Below are 7,483 nucleotides of genomic sequence, written 5' to 3'. Positions count from 1 at the left end.
CGGCGGAGAGTTCCGCGCTTCCATTGGCCTGCGGCGGGAAGGTGCTCCGGCCATTGGCTGAGAGGTCGCACGGCAATTTGAGTTGCACGCGGCGCCCGCCCCGCCCTGGGCCCGCGGCTCGCGTGGGTCCCGCTCCGTTCGCGGGGGGAGCCCGACCCTCCCCTGTGGACGAGGGACCACGATAAACGCCCAATCCTTGCTCTTTCTTCCCCCCGCTTTATATACTGGGCGTGATGTCGTAAAGTCCAGAATATCTCTTGGGTTCGTTTGGGTCAGCTGTCCTGGCTACGTATCCCCCCAACACCTAATGCACCCCTATCCCCCTCCCTGGTAGGGTAGGGTGAGAAGCAAAAAAAGACCGTGGGTCTGTACAAGCACCACTCGGCAATAAGAAAAATATCTCCATATTGTCAACACTATATTTTGGTCTCCATATTTTCAGCATAAATTCAAAACCTATCCCCATACCAGCTACTGTGAAGATAATTAATACTAACCCATGCAAAAGAAGCACAGTTTCTAAACACTTCAGAGAAAATGTGATTAGTGAAGAGGGACGAGGAAAATCCCGACGTTGGTATTCACTCTTACTGCCACCTTTGCAAACATATCCAAGAAGCATCAGTCAATGTAGCATCCCTACAGGAGGGGGATGTAGTGCACCAGCACGGAGGAGTCCTGTGTGGTGTATTTATTTTGTGCCATGGGGAAAATAAATGCTGACAGAGGGAATATAATTCCATCCTCCCGGCGCCTTGGCTGGTAAGGCACCAGTGGCCAGCAGCCAGCCCAAGATAGGGTAGACATAAAAAAGGAGGGAAAAACCCACCAGTGTTGACAAAAGTAAGAGAAACAGGATTTGGCTCTTATGTTTTACAAACTTAGTATGCACTGGCATTGGTAAGAGAATGAGTTTCTTTGCTTTACAGGGAAATTTGCTGTGTCTGTTAGACACAGCAGCATGTTAATCCTAGTGCAAGATGATGCCCCCTCTACAAACCCCCTCGATCAGAGAGTCCATTGCAACACAGCAGACTGCAAAGCCCTGGTGTCATGATTCCCATATCACAGACACTTCAGTTTGCTCTAGGGGCTCTGGGCAGCCACATGCCAGCACCTCCAGACCCCCCCACCCTGGTCTGATGCTCATGATGCTGAGAGAAGCATCAGGGAGCAAGCCTGTGGGAGAAGGGTGATGGCCAGGAAAGGTGATGAACCAATGTCCAAGGGCTCAGGTTGTGAGATTACCTGTGTCATGGACATCTTCCTGTGCCACAGATACTTCCTTGTGCCATATGCAAGCCAGGGGTGATTCCCTTTAGCTCTGAGTTGGCTTCTAAGGAAGAGGGAGGAAGCTACTTGGGGCTCAAGCCCTCTCACTCACCTTGCCCTTGCTGTGCTCCCTTTGCCATCTGATTCCCTGCCCAGGTCAGACTTCATCCAAGTGTCTTTAGCACCTTGGTCCTACTTCTGGTTTCTCATTCCATTCTTGCCACTTCTTCATGGAGACTCAGCCTTGCCAGCCCCAGGCTGCCAGGTAAATCACAGCAGCCTCTGGAGACCCTCAGAGGGCTTTTTCTCTACCAAGGTCCTCCTCCAGCTGCTCTCCATGCTGCAGCTGAGCTGTTCACAGCCTGCTTTTCTTTAACTCATTTCTTTTCATAAAATTCCTAGACCCATCCTACCTGTTTGAGATGTCTGCTTGGCTTAGCTGTGTTTGAACTGAACAGGTTCACACCTGCTCAGGATATGTGGAGAAGGAACCAGTGCTTCCCTTCACTTCCTACTCCAAAAACAAGGTAGTCACTATGGTGCTGCTCAGCTCTGGCAGCATCAGCACATGGGCTGTTTTGCTCAGCAAAGGCTTGATCTGCAAAAAAAGGGGATTTCCTCTAGGTTCCTCCCCCATCTCTGACATTGCAGGAACAAACAGGAATAACAGGGAGAAATCAGAACAACCTAAATGTCTTGTGCCTAGCCAGTCTATCCCACCAGGAAAGTGAACCAGAGATACCAGATACAATTCCTGGTGTTTACTGTGTCTGCATGTTCAGCTGAAATACTCTCACTGCTGTCCATGTGGAGCTTCCTGCTCCAGCACAGGGAGCTGGGATACAACTGCCAAAGGCAGCTCTGCTGTGTTTTCTGTACCAAAGTGCCTTTGACAAAGCTGCTTTGAGACAGGTTGACATTTCCATCCTCAGGGTGGTCTGGTGGATGAGGTTAGGGAGATTTTGGATATTCTTGGAAAAGACTTCTTGGAGGTTTTTGTTTTGTTGTTTGTTTGTTTGTTTGTTTGTTTGTTTTGTTGTTATTATTGTTGTTGTTTTAGGGGAGGGTTTATTTTTGCTCACTATATAGCTTGTCTTGGGGCCAGCCCAGACTCTTCTGATAAACAGAGGTGTCTTTGGTTTTTTTAAATATAAACAATGTGGTTATTCAGCTCTCCTTCCTTCAAGCTACTGGGAAGCACCAGCTGCCATTCAGACCCCACCCAGCCCTCCCTCTCTGCTGGCCTACGGGTACTGGCAATGACATACATGGCTCTGGTGTGGTGACAGGGATCATATCACTGCCACTCTCTGGGGAGGGCACAGGGCATCTGCTGGAGGCTTGTGGCACCAGTGTGTCCCACCAACCAGCAGTGCCACCTCTGTGAGGAGAGGCCAGAGCAGCTGCACCAAACCTCAGCAGAGCACTGGGGTTAAAAATTGCTGGTGTTGGAGACTGGGGCACCTTCCTACATGACACTGACCATCAAAGGGTGCTGATAGGTAATTGTAGCAGTTGATTGAGCCCTGTGCTGGCTTCGGCAGCAGGTAGGCATTTATGTGTAAATCTTGATGCTGCAGAGGACACATGGTGACCTACAGCCACAAAGTTGTCTCCTGATGACCATGTCCAAACAGATGCTATGAACCCCTGTTGCCATGTCTTGCCAGGAGAGAGCAAGGTCTGGTGGGGAAACAGCCACAGGTCTGTGGTCTCAATGTGTGCATGCTGCTGCCTGGAACATGGAACAGCTGGCACTGCCACTGGCTCATGCAGTACTGCATCCAGGTTTTGTTCCTGGCCAGTGCAGCTCACCACCTGGCACGGTTGGTTGCAGCTTGGTTAAAACTAGACCAGGAGCTGTGCCAACAACAGTCCAGGTGCCAAGTCCTGGTACTTCCTGTCACTGAACAATTAAGCATAACCGGTATTAACTCTTCGTTCAGCCTCAAAGCTATCGAGGAATTACTTCCACTGGGGTACCAAAGTGTCAATCCAGAAATGCATCTGTCTCCAAGGAGACCTCTCAGCAGAGACTAAAAATAGTGAGGAGAGCATAGTGGGAGAGTTTTCCCTCTGGGAAGAGATACCTTGTTTGATCTTCCCAGCTCTGCAGTGACATTGTGTTTTCCATCTTTCTGCTCTATTTGCCTTGGTGAGGGCCAGACACTTGCCATAAAGTGTCTTTTCTCTCTTCCAGACTATTTTTTCCCCCGGAAGGTCAGCAAGCAGGAAATTTGGTAGATACCTGGTGGCTCAGAAGCTGTCACAAGGGCTGGAAGAAGGAAAGCTAGTGAGCTGCTCTCCAGAGGGTGGTGGGTTGTTTGTTCTTCTCAGTCCACAGAGCAAGAACTGGTATTATGGCAGTCACTCCATCCTGTCTCACCATGCCACCTCTTCTGCAGTCTTAGCACAGAAAGTTTAAATAGAGGGAATCACCTGGGGCTTAAATGGAAGTCCAATAGATGCTATAAGGCTTCCAGTCACAATCTATCTAGCAATCACTCTGTCCTATCACAAACTCCACTCTCCTGCTGCCAACAAGGTCAGGAGTGGCCAAGGGCAACAGTAATCACAGTCGTGCCACGGCCAGAAATTCATCAGCCTGTCATCTTTTTCAGGGAATGACTGTAAAACCATATTTCCTTGGGGAACATATTGCTGATCTGTGGAAAAGTCAGTGTCCACAAAGTAGACAGAAGAGTCCTTCAACTTTATTCAAATAAAGGGAGAGAGTCCACTGGGCCATACCACTGTGGGATCTCTCTCAAAGTTTCACAGGACACAGCTTCCTTTTCTCTTTAAACTCCTGGCCACATTTTGCCCTCTTCCTTTCCCTATTGGCTGAGTTACTAGGAAGGTACAGTCTTCTGGAACTGCCTACCACATATTCCACACTTGAACATGTCTTGACATTTCCCCGCAAAGTTAAGAAGTTCAGGCTTTGTTCTGCAGATCCGCCAGAAGTTCAGACTGTCTGGGTTCTGCAATAGACTTCGTGCAGACCCACTTCTCCTATTACCCTGAAATTCAGAAGCTCAGACTGTCTAGTCAAACTGTTTGGGCACTGTAACAAATTTGTGCGGTTTGATCTTTGTAGATTAAGACCCATTTCAAAGATATTAACACCCATTTGTCTTAAAGACCCTCACCAATCAACTCATTTGTAAAGACATTAGCACATGTCTTTCCTATCAGTGGGTACTTACATGTTTAAACCTGGAGCAAGGTCATAAACACAACAACCTCTGCCTCTTTCCTCGAGGGATACCTCACCCTGATTGTCAGTGAGCTGGAGCTTTTTTCTTGCTGAATTTCCTATTCTACCTGCATGTTTGTGTTTTGTTTGGCCCAGGCATGCCTCCCTCCTGTTCACGGGGGTTGTTCTGCCTGGTGTAACTAATCCAACCCGTCACCACTTTTATTGCTTTGCAGAAGGAAAGACCTACACACAGAGTTCCATGGGCTGTAGAACCAGCTAAGGGGATGCTGTGCAGCCAGACTAACGTGTTCTGGTGGATGGCTGGATTGGGGAGTGGGAGCACATTTGCCAGCAGCAGCATGATTTGCTTTCGTTCTTCTAGAATCCTATGGGCATGAGATCCCACAGCTCTGAGGTGGGATTCCCTCAAGGTAAGGCAGCAAGTTCTGCAGGAAAAGGCAGGGCTCGATTTACAAGTTGGATCTGAAAGAGCCTTTTCTGATGGATAAGGGTTGGTGATTATGTAGGCACCATGTGTGTGGTGCACCTGCACTCATTTGCACACTCATTTGCACACTGTGGTTGCAGGCAGGGCATGCAACCACATCGGGGAGAGATGTCATGTAAAGGAGAGCAGAGCAAAGAGGTTTCAAAACTCCAAGGCTCTTCTGAGCAGGAGCTGTGTCAAGTCACATAAAATAAGAAACAGAATGTGAAACAGAAGCTTTGACAACTCTCAGAGATTCTTCCTGACCTGATGGTCATTTCCGGATGAGGTCTAGCTTCCCTGACTCCAATCACATGCAGGGAGGTGGCTGTGTCTGAGCTGCTGTCTGTCTCCTCATGTTCTCCTACCCAGCTGGGCTCTGACTGCAGGCAAGATGACTACTGCGAGTAAGGGGCAATCACAGCCTGTGGGTGAGGATTTTTCTACGCCCATGAGCATAAAGTTCAAACAAAGTTGTTCTTTAGCATTTTAGATTGATTTTTAGTGTCCTCCTGCTCTTTACTTCTCAGTTCATGGCTCTTGGTTCCTGCAGATTTGGTTATTCCTTAATCATTCCTTCCTCTTTTATATTTTTTTTATTTGTCCTTGAATTTGTCCTGAACTACTTCAGTGATTCCGTGCATTTTTAACTCTTATCCTTCTCATTGGTCCTTTATTTAAAAAATGGGGAACTGGATTTCTGAGCAGGTGGCCTGAGTCTGCACTATGTCTGGGGTACAGCTGGGCCTACCCAGCTCCTGTTGCGTTGAGGGAACCCTGAGATCTTGCAATGTTTCCCAGTGTGAGTGTAAGACGGGACATTGGGACCTCCTGGCACAGGTTGCACCAGGACCTGGGGATCCCATCAGACACACCTCATGCCAGCCACAGGACCATGGTGTTAGGAAAATTAATCCACAACTATCAGAGGTTTATGTCTAAAAAGGAGACAGAGGAGTCCTTTTACTTTATTTGAATAAAGGGAGAGGCTATGGGGCATTCCCCTGGGATCTCTCAAATTTTTGGAGGACGCAGCCTCCTTTTTATCCCAATTTCCCAGCCGCATTTCCCTTCTCTCTTTCCCCATTGGCTGAGGTACTTGAGAGGTACAGACTTCCCAATACACCTGATACTGAAGATTTCCTTCTAATGTATAATCCTCTCTTTTAATTTTTAATTTGTATAGAATTTAGGGGTTTTTCTTCCCCATTGTTTCTCTCATCTTTCAATGTCTAATTTCATTTATGAGAAAACCAAAGTTTATTTGTAAAAGCAAATATCTTTTTCCATTCATCAATCAGTGGAATCCTTCCCATTGTTTCTTTCATCTCCCAGTGCTAGTTTTATCTACCAGCAGACCCACAGCTTGTTTGGAAAGACAAATCTGCTATTCCTCTCAATGGCCACTGTAGAGCAGAGGTTTGGCCACAGGGCCCAATTTTCAAGAAGGGCAAGGAGTACCCCAGAAACTACAGGCCTGACAGTGTCACTTCAGTGCCTGGTAAAGTTATGGAGAAGATTATTCTGGGAATTATTAAAAAACACCTGAAAGACAACACAGTCACTGGTCACAGCCAGCATGGCTTCATGAAATTGCTTATCAAACCTGATTTGGCAAGGTAGCCCACCTGGTTGATCAAGGAAAACTGATTGACGTAATCTCTTCAGATTTCAGTAAAGATTTTGATACAGTCTCTCCTAGTATCCTTCCAGATAAAATGTCCAGCGTTCAGCTGGGTAAACATATCATGTGATGGGTGAGGAACTGGCTCATGGGTTAGGCACAAAAGGTGACAGTAACTGGGGTGACATTAGGCTGGCACCAGTCACTAATGGGGTTCTGCAGGGCTCCATCATTGGCCCTGTGCTCTTCAACATGTTTGTTAATGACTTGGACCCAGGACTGGAAGAGAAACTGAGCAATTTTGCAGATACAAAAGTGGGAGGGGCTGTTGACTCCCTCGAAGGGAGGGAGGCTCTGCAGGGAGACCTGGACAATTTAGAGACTTGGCAATTACCAACCATATGAAGTTCAACAAGGGAAAATACCACATTCTGCACTTGGGATGGGGCAACCCTGGATATAAAAACAGACTGGGGAATGAGATACTAAAGAGCAGCGTCACAGGAGGGAACCTGGGGGTCCTGGCTGACAGAAAGTTGAATGTGAGTCAGCAGTGCCCTGGAGCCAGGAGGGACATTTGTGTCCTGGGGGCATCAGGCCCAGCATCATGTGCTGGTCAAGGGAGGGGATTGTCCCACTCTGCTCTGGGCTGGGGTGGCCTCACCTCGAGCACTGATGGCAGTTTTGGGCACCACAAAGTAAGAAAGACATTAGGCCATTAGAGAGTTTCCAAAGGAGGGCAACGAAGATGGTGAAGGGCCTTGAGGGGAAGCTGTAGGAGAAGTGGCTGAGACTTGGTCTGTTCAGCCTGGAGAAAAGAGACTGACAGTCACACTGTCAGTCTACAACCTCCTTCTGAGGAGAAGGGACAGACATTGATCGCTTCTCTGTAGTGACC

This window comes from Agelaius phoeniceus, chromosome 21 (genome assembly GCF_051311805.1).
Source record: "Agelaius phoeniceus isolate bAgePho1 chromosome 21, bAgePho1.hap1, whole genome shotgun sequence".
Lineage (NCBI taxonomy): Eukaryota > Metazoa > Chordata > Aves > Passeriformes > Icteridae > Agelaius > Agelaius phoeniceus.
Note: the sequence above shows the minus strand (reverse complement) of the source record.